The 17,635-nt window shown below is 42.5% G+C and overlaps 1 protein-coding gene across 4 annotated transcripts in view; it reads right to left on the bottom strand.

The window, feature by feature from the left end:
* PAQR8 (progestin and adipoQ receptor family member 8) overlaps window positions 1-17,635 on the bottom strand; it is a 116,794-nt gene that overhangs the window by 60,872 nt on the left and 38,287 nt on the right. For 3 of the 4 annotated variants that reach the window (XR_006202643.1, XR_006202644.1, XM_042939033.1), the window contains exon 2: window positions 15,724-15,896. The gene's annotated coding sequence lies outside the window, so the exon portion shown is untranslated. Of the gene's footprint in view, window positions 1-7,867; window positions 8,105-15,723; window positions 15,897-17,635 lie in introns of those variants that run through there. The other variant, XR_006202645.1, reaches the window with a different exon arrangement.

Genomic DNA, 17,635 nt, shown 5'->3' with positions numbered 1-17,635 from the left:
CTGGGGACACAAGCAGAATGACAGAGAAGGGAGGAAAATGAAGAGATTTACTTGAAGTTGCCATAGGATGTCCTCCTGGAGCTCAGGACAGAAGCCCGAGACACAGATTTGGATATCATCAACCTAGGAGTGGATGACATTGACAGCTGTAGGAATATATGGTACGTTTGTGTGTGTAGCAGTAGGAGATCATGGCCACACACTCCCCTGCTGAAAGCCTTCCCACATTTCCAAACAAAGTCCTCAAGCTTGCAAGGTCCTTCACAGTTTTATTCTTGCTTACCTCTCTGGACTCTTGGTAGACCCTCTCCTTAGAACACTATTTTACTTTGCACAGGTCTCCAAAATTTCCGGTGCTCTGTATTTTCTCTGAGTCCTTTCTGGCCATTTTCCCACTGCACAGAACACTCTTCATCCCTCCCTATATCATTGCCTGGCTACAAATCCTTTGGGTTTCCATGCAGATCATGCCCCCTGGAAAGTCTTCCATCATTCCCTGAGACAGTGTAGCTACCCCTCTTTGTGCTTCCAGAGCAGACTGTATTTCTGCAATACTAATGGCACGAAGTTGTCTTCGCCTATTTCCTGTCTCTTAACTAGCTTCCTGAAGGCAGAGATGGGTTTCACTTACACTTGTATCTCCAGTTCTTAGCACACACAGTCCTTAGCACACACAAGACGCTTGATGAGTACTTGTTGAATAAATGAGGAGTGGATGTTAACATTTCTCTCTTGGTTAAAATGTATTTACTTATAAATATCAGAAAACTCCATCCAAAAAGGGATTAATGCTTAAGCAAAAAAGGGACTTAATGAGTAAGCAAAGAAGTCCTGATGCTATGTTGTTTTTAGGTGTAATTTGGTGCAGAGGCCCAAATGGTATCACCAGGACTGTTTCTCTTCCTTCATCCTTTGGCTTTTCTCCCTCTGGCTTAGCTCCATTCCTAAGCTGGGTCTCCCCTGTGATGGCAGGATGGCTGTATTTGCATCTGGCCTTCTATCTTCAACACTTTCAAGCCTAATGGGAAAAAGTGCCTCACTCCCAGAAGCCTTAGCAGAAATCTCCTGGAGTCTCAGTGATTCTGAGAGGAGGTCTCCTGCCCACTCCTGAACCAATCACTGTTTGTCCAAGAGAATGAAAAACTCTGATTAGTCAGGCCTAGGTAACGTGCCATGCTCAGATCTTCTGGAGCAGGAGGTTGGGAAGGTATAGACTCTCCAGATAGAAATCTTGGATTTGCCCTGGAATTGTGGGGAGGAAATCCCCCAAAAAGCAAATTTCCATTAGAGCAATGCCTATAATTCAAGGGATGGGGAGGATAAGTATCCAGCAAAGAAATTCTAAGTAAGAGAGACAGGCAAAGAACTAAAAAGAATGTTTAGTGCCATCAAAGGAAAGTAGACAATTATTTAATACAAACCATGTGAGAGAATCTTTTCATGCAATATCTCCATTTAATCCTCACAATAACCCAGATATGTACACTTTTAAAAATCTTAGTTGATGGAGGGGAGCCTGGGTGGCTCAGTCGGTTAAAAGTCCAGCTTCAGCTCAGGTCATGATCTGGCAATTCGTGAGTTCAAGCCCCGCCTGGGGCTCTGTGCTGGACAGCTCAGAGCCTGGAGCCTGCTTTGGATTCTGTGTCTCCCTCTCTCTCCACTCCTCCCCTACTTGCACTCTGTCTCTCTTTCTCTCTCTCAAAAATAAACAAGCATTAAAAAAAAAAAGAGTCTCAAGGTAAACTGAGTCTGAGAGGATATGTGACTCGTCCTAGTAAATGGTGTAGCTGGAACAGGAACTCTGTCTCCAGGAAACCAGGCTGTGATAGGAGTTCAGCAAGATGTCAAATCCAGCAAGAGGGCTGAGGTGAGTGAGTGCTATGATGAGGACTGGATATTTGGAAATAGGAAGTTCCAGCAGACTCATGATGTCTATTTCAGAAGAGCTGTGAGGGCCACAGGGATTGAGAAACAAGGAGGTGGCAACACTTCCAGACAGTTTGACAATGAAAAAGAGAGAGGGGGCACCAATATATATACCTGTTTACATGTGTCTCCCCAGTCACAAAGTGTGCTCCTCAAAAACAAAGAGTTTGTTTTTATGTCTCCAGCCTAGGAGAGGCCTTGCACATAGTGTTCATCACCAGCATTTGGTACTTTCATGAGTAAATGACTGAATGAATGGAAGAAAAAAGAACTAAATCCCAAGAGGAAAGGAAGGTAGAGAAATATAGAGATAGAATAGATTTGAGCATGTTTCTAGGGCAAGTGCAAAGAGGTTGACAATGAAAGAAAAAGTTGATGAATGAAGCTGAGTCCCCTATGTGGTTCCAATTCCAAATCCCATGGAGGAATAAGTCTTAACATAAAGGTTTCAATTTTTCTTTCCCCAAAGCAAGAGAGAGGGAGGAAAGCATAGGCTAATGATCCTCGGAAAGTCTAGGGTAAAGGGGAGAAAAGCCACAGTCCTACTGTGAAATAGTAAAGGTGCCTATCTCTGTAACTCTGTTGAATGTTCCTTCAAGGCAGTCCCAATATTTTCATTTATGTCTCACCCCAGAGTGGCAGGCATAGAATAGAAACTAAAATAAATGTATAAATGTAGCAGACCAAATTGAATAAAATTAAATTCTCTTTTATGAAAATTTGAGCACCACCTACAGAAAGCAGGACCACAATATAATCCTGGTTTGGTGGCTTGTCAGGACTTTGTAGGGTGCTGCGGGAAGATGGAGGAAGGCAGTACAATGTGTACATGTGATCTACTCTACAGAATGTCTTTGCTGGGTAAATAGCTCCTTATCATTTTCTTTGTAAATACAAGCTTACACCCTACTTCTTCAGAACACCTGGGCTTGGGCAGTGATGACTAGGTTGAGCACTTATAATCACGGGTCTGTTTTGGGAAATTATAAGATGTGAAGTCCCAGAGGCTAGCAATCAGGAGTGATTTACTAAGCCTCCCGTGGGCCAGCACCAGCCATCCCTCTTAGCACATTGACTCAGCCAGCACTGACACCTGTTCAGCAGGCCACACTGCCTCTGCCCTCATGCCCCATCTGCCCACTCCCGAAGGGTCTATGACAGTGGCCAAGTGAGTAGAGCATTGCGCTGCCAGGGGTGCCTCCCTGCAGTAGAAGGTAGACTGGCCTTGAACTCTAACACAGCTTTAATGCTTCACCTGCAGAATGAGGTAACGGGGAAAATGGCTGATTGATGATCAGAACAACGGTAAATGGAAAAAATAAAATGATCTACAGTGAAAAACTCACTCCCCTGGCTGTGTTTAGTCTCTAATGGGAAAAAGGATAAAGTCAATGAATGGGGAAGGGTGGAATAGGAGGTGGGGTGGGGGTATCAGGAGGTCCCTTGGCCACTAGGATGCAACTTTTTGGCTATATTCTTGTGGGGAGGACCAAAGAAAGGGGGGGTGCTGTAGAGAATGGAGTGTAACCCCACCTCTTTGTTGTAATGGAGGGCCAAGAACAGGGCTGGGTGAGGCAGGAAAGCAGGAGGAACTCACCTGCCCATCTCCAGAGATTTCTGGCTTTCCTATTTGTACAAGCAGGCAGTTTATCTCCATGTAAGCTCTTTGGAATTCTTACTTTGTACAGAGTTGGTGTGTGTGCTTTGTGCAGAGGCTCAGAAAGAGGCAGGAAGGGGAAGGAAGTTTGGCACTGAAGACATCCAGAATGGGGTTCTTCATATATGAATCTTTTACCTAATTTCAAGCAAATGTATCAGCTCCCTTTACCCCTTCCACGTACCCAGCTATCAGGCACAGAGTTTCCATCTTTACTGACAGGTGTATGTTAATCTACTGCCCTTTATGGTAGAATGTTGATTGTGTCTGTTATGTCTATTATGGCAACAAGGGCCAGCACGGGGAAAAACTGTGCAACAGTTGAACCTTATCTTCAGCTCCCCTTTGTCCTGGCCCTGTTCTCCCTACCAACTTATAGCACAATCACGTTGTTAAGGAGCTTAGTCAATTTCTGGTTTAAGGGGTGACCTTTCTTACGGTGTTTTTTCATTCTGATAACAGACCTTATATTTTGCTTTTCTGTACATAATCTCATTTGGCCAGCAACACTGTGAAGAAGGGAGTATAGCTTATTATTTCCCAAAAGGTATTTTTGGCCACTTACAAAATGAACTATCATTGGAGCACCAGGTGGCAAAGAGCTCAGTCAGTGAAGCATCTGACTCTTGATTTCGGCTCAGGTCACAATCTCACGGTCGTGAGACTGAGCACAGTGTTGGACTCCATGCTGAGTGTGGAGCCTGCTTAAGATTCTCTCTCTCTCTCTCTCTCTCTCTCTCTCTCTCTCTCTCTGCCCTCCCCCTCCCCTGTGCATGCGCTCTCTCTCTCCTAAGGAAAAAAAAATGAAGTATCATTTATTGAGTACTTTTTACTTACCCAATGCCTTACATATCTCAACTAATCATCATAACTACTCTTGGAGGCTGATAATATCAATCCTTAGTTTACAGAGGAGAAAGCTAGGTGTAGGTAACTTGCCAGAGGTCATATAGCCAAATTAGTGGCAAAACCAGGATTAAGACCTAAGTGTGGCCAAGTCCAAATCCTGTGCTTTTATTTCCTACATCATTCTGTCAGGGCAGAAGGCCAGGTAGATTTGGTCTGTCCATTTGCTAAGGGATCTTTTTTTCTCTTTTAAAAATGGAGGTTCAGAGAATGATTTTGCAGAACTAACAGAGCTGGGGCTACAGCCTTCTTCAATAAATGATGTCAGAAGACAAATTCCTACATCTGGAGGGATCTGATTGCTATTCTGGATTTCCAGGCACAATAATGAGCATAAAATAATCTTCCTAATACCTGACTATAATACCTGATTCTTACTCCATAAATTTAGTCCAAATAAAATGGAAGAATCTCCTAAACCTCTTGCAATCCAATTTCCTCCCCACCTATTCCACTGGACTTATTCCTGTCGAGTTTCCCTGTGATCTCCTGGCTGAATTATTTTACTTTATATTTGTATCTGTCTTGGCCGCTGTAGCATTTACTGATGACCACTTATGGAAACTCTCCCTTCCCTGGATTTTGGGGCATCTGTCTTTCCTGGTTTTAGTCCCATTTCTCTGGCCTCTCCTTCTCAGCCTCTTTCAAAGGTTCAGGTTTCTCTGACTGTCTATATCTGTCATGGTTTAGGTACAAAGGATAGAACCTATCCTGGCTGGTTTAAGTAGAAAGGGATAATTACAAGGTATTAATTGGCTTACAGAACCAGTGGGAGAGTTGAATAAGAAGACTTTAGGCTCAATTACCAGGAACAAAGCCACACTCAGGACCGAGTTGCTAAGGAAGCTGCTGCTTCTGCCACGGTTGGGAAGTGCCTGCTGAGCCAGGAGATCATGGCTACAGCTGCCCGCCTGGGATCCAGAGTTCCTACCCTTCATACCAGCAAGATGGATGCCTTCTGCCTTGCCTGCCACCCACCCCACCACCACCAGTTCAGTTCTGACACTGGAGTCTTCTGTGAGGTGTGTCCAATTGGCAGAATGCAAATCACATCCTTGGAAATCCTAGCTTCAGGGAGTCTCCAACATGTTTTTAGCTTCCAGATTTGTAGTATGGAAAGGTGCACTCAAGGGAGATTGAAATAGATGTTGAGTCACATAGTCCCTTAAACTTTAGTGTTCTTCAGAATTATGTTCTTAGCCATTTTCTTATCTCTCAGCAATTCATGGTTTCAACCACCATCTGGGTTATCTCTAACCCTGGGCTCCAGACTCAAATATCCAGCTGGCTGCTAGACAGCTCCACTTCCTCTGAAGTCACATGCTGTCCTGTATCTTCTTTATCAGTGAGTGACACCACCATCTATCCAGTAATCCAAGCCAGAAACCGGGGACATTACCATGTCTCTCATTTGTCCCATGCAAATAGCTGTTGAGGTATGCAACTGGCCTATATTTTCCTGCAATTAGATGGAGCCATGTGACTTTATCCTGGCCCATATAATCTGAACATAGGTTATGTGAGCAAAGTCCGGGTGAATCTTGTGGAAAACTTTCCTACATGACCTGCGTTCTCTTTTCCTACCTGCCGACTTGATGGAGAGAACTTCAGGAGCCTAGAGCAGAGCCATAGTAATAAGGAGCATGGGTCCCGGAAGGACTCAGTGGAGCTCTGCAAATCCAGTGATCTGCACTGTACTATGACATGGGGGTGAGGGTCATGAAAATGAGCGTTAAGAGGGGGACAAGATTTACTCTGACCCCAGCTGCTGCCCCACTGGATCTATCACTGTGTTTGTGCCAAGACTACATTTCCCATGGACTGCTCCCAGCCAAGGACTAAGTGTGGTGAGTGTAGAAATTCAGACCCATTCCTGCAAGACATGGGATTCCTCCAGCAGGTGACTCTGACTCACGGAATCTCCACTGACCTGCCTGAATCTTTCTTGAAACTACGCTGAAGTCCAGGAATCTCCCTACCCAAACTTCTTTCCTTGCTGCTCTTGAAAGAGCAGGCCTAGGCCGGCCAACTAGTGACTATGTCCCTGACATGGCCGCAGAAAGAAGTTCCCGCTCAAACCTCAGACCACGCCTCCTCCCCTTCAGTAACTTATGTTTTCTAGGAAAGCAGGCTACCGATTGATGCATTCTTCCGAAGTCTAAGGTGGGAGGAAGGGGAGTGTGAGAGGCGTGGAAAGTGTGAGTAGAAGAGGGAGGGATTCTCTCAGGTAGGGGCCAGAGGCAGGAGCCCTCAACCCTGTCCGGGCTTAGAATGACCTGGGAGCATTTTAATAACTGACCCCTCCCCAAACCAATTAAATCAGAGTCTCTGGGGATGGTGTTTGGTGCTAGGTATTTATATAGCACAGCAAGGCTGACAGCCAATGGTTAATAGGTGACCAGTGAGAAACATTCTGTATACACTGAGGCCAAACATGTTAAACAACCTCAGACACACTGGTTCTTAAACTTCAGGTGCATCAGAATCTCCTGGAAAACTTGTTCAAACACAGATTGCTGAGCCCCACCCCCAGAGTTTCTGATTCAGTGGGTCTGTGACCATCAGGCCCAACATTTGCATTTTCAACAAGTTCCAGGTGATGCTGATAATTGCTGATCTGGGACCACACCTTGGCAGCCATTGTTCTATCCTTCCCCAGCCAATCGGCTGAGGCCACGACTCTTCCCCAGCCAATCGGCTAGGGCCATGATCCCTATAAAACCTTTGTGCTTTTGAAACCCCCCCGCTCTCTCTCTTCCGTATCTTATTGCTGTGTCGGTGCAGGTAGGGGATTGAGCTCGAGCTAGCGCGAATAAAGGCTCTTTGCTTTTGCATCGGACTCGGCTCCCTGGTGGTCTTTGGGGATCACGAATTCTGGGCATAACACTTTCCTTCAGTGGTATCAGGTCCACACTTGTGGTCTGAAAGCTCTTCTCTCCTCCCTTGGCATCTGTTTATCCTCCACAGGTGTTTCCCCCCATAAACCTCTTGCATGTCTAATCTCATCCTGGCATCTGCTTCTCAGTGGACCTGAACTAACACAGGGGGAAATAAACCTTTATCGTATCATACCATAAAGATTTTAGGGGTTGTTCGCTATAGTAGTTAGCATACCCCAGTTAACCATCAAGTTTTGATTATTTCTAAAATTTAGTCTCTCCTTTTGTAACTGTCTTAGGTTAGGCCTCATGAGTTAATTGTTCACCCTCCTGAATGAGTCTTCTGTGCCTGGTCTTGGTAAGCAATTCAGCTTCAGAAACCACCACCTTCACGGTGATCTTTCTATTAACCACCACATTTTAAACACTACACAAGCACTGAATACATGTTCTTTCACTTATCACAGCAACCTTACAAGAAAATTGTTATTAGCTCTAGTTTATACAAAGGAAACTACGATTTAGAGATGTTAAATATCTTGTCCAATGTTATATATCTCATAAGTAACAGAATTGGGGTTTGAACTCCGATCTGTCCGTTACCAAAGTTTGTGTTCTTTTCACCCCGATGAATTTGGTTTAAAACTCTTTTTCCTCTTGTCATATACCACAGCAAACGACATTCACACGCATTATCTACTCCCTTGAGTGGATCTCAGTTCTGATGCAAACTGACCTAGAAAGTGAAGTAAACAGCAGACTACTCAGGGAAGAGATATTATTAAAAAAACTAATAAAAGCATTTTCTAAATATGTAAGTAAGTAGAATATCCACTTAATGATGTTGATGCCCGATGCATGTTCTCTTCATTTCCGTTTTCTCTCCTTTTTAAACTAAAAATGTAATCATTAAAAAAATAAAATAGAAAAAATATAAAACTATAAACAAACTCAATATTGGGGCGCCTGGGTAGCTCAGTCGGTTAAGCATCCGACTCTTGATTTCAGCTCAGGTCGTGATCTCACGGTTCCTGAATTCGAGCCCTGCATTGGGTTTTGCGCTAACATCGCAAAGCCTGCTTAGGATTCTCTCTCTTCCTCTCTCTCTCTCTCTCCCTCTCAAAAAAATAAATAAACACTAAAAAAATTTAAAAAAAAAACGCAATAGTTTAGAATTAGAGTTTCTCTCAGGAGCCTCTCTAAAAGCTGGAACAGAGGTAAGCTGCGATGGTAGTTATGCATGCTATTTCCACAGCTCTGGAGATAACTCCATTCAAAATAACATTTAAAAGCAAGTGGCTCAGGGTACTGTTATATAAATGTATAACCAAGCACCAACTTTAATTTCTTAAAATCAAGTCATTTGTAATTTCAATTCTTTATTATTATTTCCAAATTTTTAAATAATTTTATTATTATTTCCAAATTTTATTAATTTTTAAATGCAACATAGAAGCAATCTCCATGCATAGGCGTGAGGATTGCCACACCTCACCATGCTACATGCAAAGCTGAGTCATGCCTGCTAAATAGCTTTCAGAGGCTGCACATCCTATTGAGGATAAGGAGTAAATTCTTCGACCAGCATTCCAGGCCCTCTGTGAACTGACCCTTGTTCCATAGGGCAGTCTGCATATCTACCCTCCACCCCAGCCCTAGTAAACCAGTGATGAGCTCATCAACTTCCTCCTGCCATTCCATCTTTGCAAATGCTATCCCTCCTGGAGGGAAGGTCTTTCTCCCACTTCCACTCTTGTTTTCTGAAAATGCTAAGAATTCACCAATACACAGTTTATGTACTGCCTTTTCCAAAGAGCTCTCCCTGAAATTACTCTCAGCCATACCCAACTCCCAGAGAATTAGGTGCCCTCCCCACCACTGCTCTCGCCTCACCGCTTTCTTCCCTGAGGCTCCTACAGCACCCTCTGTCCCAGCACACTATTGCAATTGTATAATTACATAGCGGTTCTCCCCCATGAACTGGCTTCATTCTTAAAGTTGGAAATTGATTTTAAGTAAATATATTACTCTAAAATAGTGCTTAGCAAAAAAAAAAAAAAAATGCTTGTTAAATGAGTGAGTGACTAACAGGAAGGAATGAATTAAAATGTTGGCTTTTCTAGTACACAATTTATGTGTGCTCTATGTAATTTATAAGGATGATTCATTTGCCAATATAAAAAAAAGGAGTTTGTATCCTGTCATGGGCATCTAAGTGTATTATTGGCTTAGCTAACATTTGCGGTGAGAATTTTAGGAACTGGGAGTTAGGGAAGGAAACTAATTAAGTGGTTATTAGTGGACTTACTGAGGAGTCCATGAACTCACTGAAATAATATGCAAAATTGCGTTTGTGTGTATATGCACAAATATGCACTCATATTCATGTATTCTCCCTATCAAGCAGGTCAACAAGGTTTTTCAAGAGGACAAGTGCAAAGCAGTCGGATCTATTCCAGACAAAGCACCATGGAAACACTCTGCTGGACAATGAGGGGAAGTGGAGCGGATAGGCCATCATAAGAATAATGAGTTGGAAGCTCTAAAGAAGGGGTGATTCATACATTTTAATTTATGATTGGGTTCTTATGTGGTGGAGTGTTTTACCATCAAAGATAGCATAAAAATATAGCATATTTACCAATTCAAGTGTCACAGGCCAAATTTTACATCCCTCCCCCCGCCCCCCAACACCTCTGCTCATGAGTCTGTGTCTGCCCTTTGCGTGTTGTTGAGGGTAAGGAGGACAGGAGAATTGGAAAGTGCAGAGAAAGACTAAATTGATTTATACACATAAAATTGATTTGTATATATACTTGCGGAAGAAGTGTAAATCTAGAGGTGGAGGCAAGGTCTTTTGGAGTTTTGCCAGCAGGAGAAATGAGAGATTCAGAGAGCAGCAGCTGGAATACATGAAACCTTAGGAATGAGCTGTCTCCATAGGATTTTTAGGAAGGATAATTTATTTTTTATTTTTAGGAAGTGTGTCTTTGCCACATTTTCACCAGGCTTCAGTAAAGACATAAATTGATTTTCAAGGTCTTAGGCATCAGATTTATGTGTTTTTAGCGTGGGTGCCATGTGGCAATAGGCCTCTAAGCAAGCCTCGAATTATTTGTTCAGGTTACACAGGTTTGCCAGCTTGTTCTGCCATGAAGCAGCCTGAAGGCCCCACCTGACTTGCCTCTTTCTGGTCTGGGTTGGGTGGGTTGGGGAATGGTGAGTCACAAGAGGCTAATTGACCCCCTATCGGTAGTTTCACTGACCAAGGCACGCCCAAGTTTCTATTTGTTTTGTCTGGGCCATTCTTCAGGTGGGGAAACCTTCCCCAGGACAAACCACTAAGACTCTGGAGGAAAGCACAGAAAAGATGGCACTATTTTCTCCTGGGCATTTTTTTAAAAGTTTTTATTTATTTTTATTTTCGAGAAAGAGAGCGTGAATGGGGTAGGTGCAGATAGAGAGGGGGACAAAGGATTTGAAGCAGGCTCTGCACTGACAGCAGAGACTGATGTGGGGCTTGAACTCACTGCGAACAGTGAAATGATGACCTGAGCTGAAGACAGACGCTTAACTGACTGAGCCACCCAGGCGCCCTACTCCTGGGTATTTTTTTAATGACTTGATTTTTTTTTTTTTTTTTTTTTTTTGCTGTTAAAATATAATTAATTATAACAACTTAAAAAACATCACAATGAACACTGTAGTGTGCTGCTCAAATCCAGACCCTTCTTTCAGGCATGTATTCTTTTAGCTAGCTGCAGGGAGGGTGGATGGCTGACAGATCCCAGCTAACCTCCTCCACCCTGAGATTATCCTCTGCTGAACTGAGCAGCTTCATCCAAATTATGTCCCCTTCCCAGGGGACATAGCAGCCCCCACCCAATGACTGGTCAAGGTCCCCAAAGTGAGGGCAACTCTTCAAGGCCATCCCAGTTCCAGAGACTTTCTTGGGGTCTGCAGAAGCCTGTGTTGTGACAGCTTCAGTCAAGCTTCCCTGCTCAATTCTGCTTCTTTACACTCCCACAAATGCTGATCTAAGAGTGCCCTCTAATAAGTCTCCTGCATGTTGCTCTCCATGGCAGACTCTGCCTCCCAGGAAACCCAGCTTGTGACAGCTGATTGCGGGAGTGGCGCAAGAAAGTAGGTGCTAAATCTGAGTCACCCACCAGCTATCTGGAAATAAGGACCCCATCAAGAGCATGGATAAAGCCAGGCCCGCAGCAGTGGTATGATTGTTGACAGTTTCTGGAATGGCATACTTTTGGAATGGAGGGCACTGGTTGGGGCAATGGAACCAGTATTTGAGAAGCATGAGGAAATTGGTAATTATAAGGGCAAGAGATGCTCTGGAGAAAGACAAGGAAAGGCTGAGCACAATTAATCAGTAATTAACGGCTAAACATAAAAGCTGGAGGGCCTCTTTGCAGAGCACAATGAGACTGTCATTTCCAATAGCTGGAGGGCAGCTAAAATCAAAGATCAGGCTCAAGATTTAAGCATCAAATTAGCAGAGCTCCAGAAGACATTAACTTTTCAGTGGCGGGTCTGCTACACTTAGGTTGAAGCTCTAATTGGGAAAGAGTGTGACCCTGATAAATGGGAGGTGGGTATTTGGGTTGATGTGACAGAAATCTTGAAGCTGCATATTCCCTTGAAGCCTCTAGGTGTGCATAAAGGGCCTACTCCTTGTCAAAGGCTGGTACTCATCACTCCCATAAGGATGGTACTTATGCCTCTGACTTGCAAGACAACATATGTCCTATCCGAATCTGCCACCATTTCCCTTCTCGCCACTAGACCCATCATAACCCATTATAGTCAATAACATAGTGCATTAAGTCACAACAAATGCAGTCACAGATGCACTGGGTCTGCAAGAAGAAGAAAGGAACTATACCCTGAAGGAGCTGCAGGACATAGCCAATATGAGCTAAGAGAGGATGTACAGGATTGGATTCTGAGGGTGTAGAATCAAGGGGAAGTACAATATAAAGTTGGCCAAGGGAGTGTTGATATGGAAGCATTCTCTTGGGCTTTGGCAGTTTACACTGCTAGGATGGCTCTTAGATACTTGGAGAAAGTGATGCCCACACTCAATGAGAAGTAAATGCCAGAACTTCTTTTGCAGACAATGGAAAAAGGAACCAATGTGTCGTAGAAGGAAGCATACTTGAGTGGATTTATTATGTGAGGCTGAAAACTCCACCAGATGACTATTTTCCATGTGAAGGCTCAGAGGAAAGACCAAAGCAGTAAGGAAGGACCTGGTAAGAGGGACATCAGATTCACTGAGAAACTCACTGGTGGCTCTCCCTTATAGTCCAGAACTTGTGGTTAGAGGTGTCATCACAGAACTGGGCTCCTTTATAATAATGGGGATGAGAGTAGTCTGAAATATTAGAGGTAGTGGCAGTGCTTAAACTTTAGAAGCAAAATGCATTCAACTATTGTAGTGAGAGGCAAGGTTGGAGAGGCAGAAAGAGGGGCATGGTCCTTAGAAAGCTACGGAGATGGATAACTGAAAAGAGTATCCTTATGGGCAAGATAGATGGGCAGCCAACAAGAGTATTGTTCAATATATCCAATCAAAATAATTGAGGCTGAGGACAGCAATACCAATAAAAATTCATGATTGCTTGCCCAAATTCCATATCTGAGTCATTTTAAACACCCAGAACTCTTAACTGAACCACAGAACACACTAAGCACTAAACAGAATGGCTCAGCCAGCTGACATCAGCTAGCTTTTGTGTTGGCCTCAGTGTTGGCACAACAAAGTAGCCATGGTGGCAGGAATGGTAGATACATATGGGCTCAACAGTATGGGCTTCCACTCACCAATACTGCTTTAGCTACTGCCACTACCAAATTTCCAAACCTCCAGCAATAGAGACCAATCCTATGTTCCTAATACAGCACCATAACTTAGGGGAGATCAATCAGTCTTTTGGTGTAAAGTTGACTTCTACTGGATTCCTTCAACCCTGGTAATAATTAATTTTGACTGATACTGACAAATATTTTAGCTGTGAGTTTGCCTTTCCTATTTACAGGGCCCTAGACAACATCATTATCCGAGGGCTTACAGAGTGTTTGATCCACAAATAGGGATAAGGTGAGGTGTGGTAGTGGGTATATGATCATGGGATCCCCTGGCCTTATCCCATACTGCACCACACAGATAGAACAATGAAAAGGCTTATTGAGATACAACTGAGAGACTGGCCTAGAGGTGATACCTTACAGAATATACCCTAAATCAACAGCTATTATATAGTGTGGTGTCCCTAATGGTCCGAGTACGTGGGTCTAAGAACTGAGGGGTAGAAGTAGAAGTGTCCCTGCTTACCCACACTCCCAGAGGTCCACGGGGAGAATTTCTGCACTTGTTCCTGCAACTCTGGGCTCTGTGAATTTAGAGATCTTGGCTCCCAGATAAAGGATGTTCCACCAGGGTGCACAGCAAGAATCCTACTCAAGTTCAAGTTTTGTCCGCTGCTTAGTCACCTTGGGTTTCTCATGTGAAGAAATCAGCAGGCATAGAAAGAAGTCACTGTCCTAAGGGAGAAGTTGACCCTAAATATCTGGAGGAGATAGGGGGCATGGAAGAATATATTTGACCTCAGGATATGGGTGACCACTTTGTACTCCCTTGCAGCAGCCTTAGCCTGAGAAGGGCAAGGTGACCAGGAGATCAAGTCCCTAAGGCACAGAATCTGGGCCACTTAGAAAAACCACCTAGTCCAGAAAAACCACTAGCTAAGGGTGAGTGAACTTCATCATGGACAGTAGAAGGTGGAGTTAATGAGTACTAGGTGGGACCTTGAGACCAGTTGCAGTGGAAGAGACCAGTTTTTTCCATTAACCTTCCTCTAAGTTTTCCTCAGGGAAAGATGCCCACTAGGCTCATCCAAAGTCACTCCTGCTTACCAGTACCAAGGCCAGTCCAGCTTCAGCATCTCTCCTGGGATTGCAATGAGCCCAACTTTTTCTCTACCCACTCCTGCTGCCATCACTCTCTCCCAGGTGCTGATCATGAGGGATCAAGAGGTAGAACCCTCTTGCATTCAAATCTCCATCTCAGAATCCGTTTTCTGGGGAACTCACCTTGTGGCAGTTTTTAATTATATCACTGCCTGGGGCACCTGTGTGGCTCAGTCAGTTAAGCTTTTCTGACTTTAGCTCAGGTCATGATCTCATGGTTCATGAGTTTGAGCCCTGTGTCTGGCTCTGCATGGACAGCAGGGAGCCTGTTTTGGATTCTCTATCTCTCCCTCTCTTTCTGGCCTCCCTCCTTGCCCCCCGCCCCTCAAAAATAATAGATAAATAAACATTAAACAAATTATATCAGTCCCTAATACATCTATTTTCTTTTTTTCTATGTTGATACATGTTTTTGCAGGGTGGGGGCTTGAGTATTATCTTTGTGTGCATTGTACTCTTGTGTTTATTTTTTAACTTCCTACTGTCATAAAGCACTCTTTCCATATATTATTATGTAGTCTTTGTAAATCTTATTTTAATGTCAATATAACATTCCCTTCAGTTGATGTAGCATAATTTTTTAAAACCATCCTCTATTGTTGGCCATTTCAGTTTTTTATTATAGAGTACATCTTACATAAAATTAATATCTTCCTTCAGATGACTATCTTTTCAACTGAATTAATTCCTTACATAAATTCTGAGTAGTAGGATGATGGAGTAAAAGAGTGTGAACATCTATCTTTAGGTCTCTTGGTATCTGTTACCAAATTGCTTTCCAAAAACATTAGAGCATTTATACTGCTGCATCAGGAGCATTTCAGCACAATCTTCTGTCATTAGAAATTATTACCACAGAATTTGTCGGTAGCTTAATAAATGTAAAATAGTACTTCATTATTGTATTACCTTGTATCTTTTCTGCAAATTCTGGCTGAGATTTTTATTCTTATTGTTACTATAATTTCCTTTTGTGTGCTAATATTCGTAGGAATACTGACAACATTTTTGTAAATTAGAAGGCACTCTCACCCACCATCACCTAAATAGAAGAGAACTGAACCAGTTTCTGGTGAGTAAAAATCAGTAGAAGTAACATGGTAGTCTACTGTAGAGAGCACTAGACTTGGAGTCAGTGAATGTAACCTCAAGTTCTGGCTGAGTCAATTACTACTTGTGTTATTTTGAGAATGTTTCAGACCACCAGAAAAATTGAGAGACCTCAGAGTAGGCCAGGACCTTTCTTTTTTTTTTTTTTTTTCTCAAAGATGTTTCAAAATGACAGACACCAAATACAGAACTGATCAGAAGGATTTCAGTCTTTGGCCTATGCTCTCCAGAATTACCCACATTACATCTGCTCTATACCTGGAGGTTGGAGTCTTTGATTCTCCAGGTTGTCCAGGGTACTGGAGCTGACCTGCATGGCTCACTTGGTCTCGGCCGGTTGGTGTTTGGTGATAGAGAGGTTATCAGGCTTCTGAAGCAGACACTTGGTTAGCAGAACAGAGAACTTGATCAAGGAGAGAAGGTGTCCAGACCTAAGAAAAACAAAAAGAAAAACAAAAAAACATTATTTTATGTCCCATGGTTTAAAAAAATTTAAGAGAAATGGGCTAGTTGACATTAACAGACACTTTGTAAATGATAGTTATTTTACTTGTTTAGGATTATTGGTTTTTGGTTTTTGGTTATTGGATTATTGGTTTTTCTTTAATTTTTCAACAGACATTTATTGAGGCACTAAGCTAAGTGCCAGGGATATAAAAGTGAATAACACAGTCCTTGCCCTCAAGGAAAATCATAATTTCCAATGGAAACAGCCACTGACAAGATTATAACTACAACATATAATTATAAAGAGTGTAGTTACCACAGCTGTAAAAGTATACACAATGGCTTTCTTTTCCTGTTGTGAATTATGTGTTTCAGGATTTTAGTGTTTTAAAATATCCTGTACTTTTGCTTATTAAGTCAAATGAAGAAATTAGAGGCTGAATAATTAGAAAAGAGGAGGCAAAAATGTCATTATCTGAAAGTGATAAAACTGCATATCTGAAAACCCTAAGAATATCAACTAAACAACTACCATAAGCAGTAAAACAATATAGTAAGGTGGTTGCATTCAAAATTAATGTATGGAAATAATTAATCTTCATATATACCAACAATCAGGCAGGAATCTACAGAAAAGACCCCACTTATAAAAAAATTTTAAGGATAGGGGTGCCTGGGTGACTCAGTCAGTTAAGCATCTGATTTTGGCTCAGGTCATGATCTTACAGTTCGGGAATTTGAGCCCCACATTGGGCTCTGTGCTGGCAGCTCAGAGCCTGGAGCCTGCTTTGGATTGTGTGTCTCCTTCTCTTTCTCTCTACCCCTCCCCCACTCATGCTCTCTCTCTGTCTCAAAAATGAATAAACATTAAAAAAATTTTTTTTAAGGATAAAAGTTAAGGATAAATTAAATAATAATAGATGCATAATACCTATAGAAAGAAAAGTTTAGAACACCGGTGAGGAAAATGAAAGATAATTTGAACAAATAAAAAGTCCAAACATATTCATGGAGAGGATGCTGACTCAATAGTATAAATATGTCTGTTTTCTCTAAATTAATCTATAAATTTAATCCAGTCATCCTCCTCTACCCAAATTTAATTAGCAAGCTGATCTAAAGTTTCTATAGAAATATCAACAAGCAAGAATAACCAGGAAAATTTTGATGTTAATGAGAAGGGACTAGCCCTAGCATACGTTAAAATATATTTTAAAACTATAATTTTTAAAACAGTATACTACTGATGTATGAAAAAATAGATCAATGGAGCAAAATAGAGCAGTCCAGAGATAGACCCAAACACATATGGGTTTTTGTATATAATAAAGTGAGCAAAGAGATGCATTAATTACTACATGGTGTTAGGAAGGCAGTGTTGTGGATGCTGTGGTACACCGTCCATATGCCCGCTTCAGGACCAAGGCACCGATTCTCACAGCTGCTGAAAGTGCTGTTCACTGAGGCTCCTGGCTGAGTCCCTCCCTAGGAACTGAAGTCAGCAGAAGGGGACTGCCTCATCCAAAATTATACTCTTAGGGTCCATAACATCCAAGGACTGATTCATGCAGGGGTGAAAATGCCTGGACCTTTGCTCAATTTAAGACAATTCTGCAACCATTCCAGGTGCAGAACTCATGGAATTGGCTAAAGATTTGCTGCCACTGCATTTCAATTCAACTTCTCCCTCTTCTCAGTTTTGCTTCCTTCACTCCTTTATAGA

Source organism: Panthera leo, chromosome B2 (assembly GCF_018350215.1).
Source record: "Panthera leo isolate Ple1 chromosome B2, P.leo_Ple1_pat1.1, whole genome shotgun sequence".
In the NCBI taxonomy this organism is placed as follows: Eukaryota; Metazoa; Chordata; class Mammalia; order Carnivora; family Felidae; genus Panthera; species Panthera leo.
Note: the sequence above shows the minus strand (reverse complement) of the source record. Positions and strands in the feature narration are given on the sequence as shown.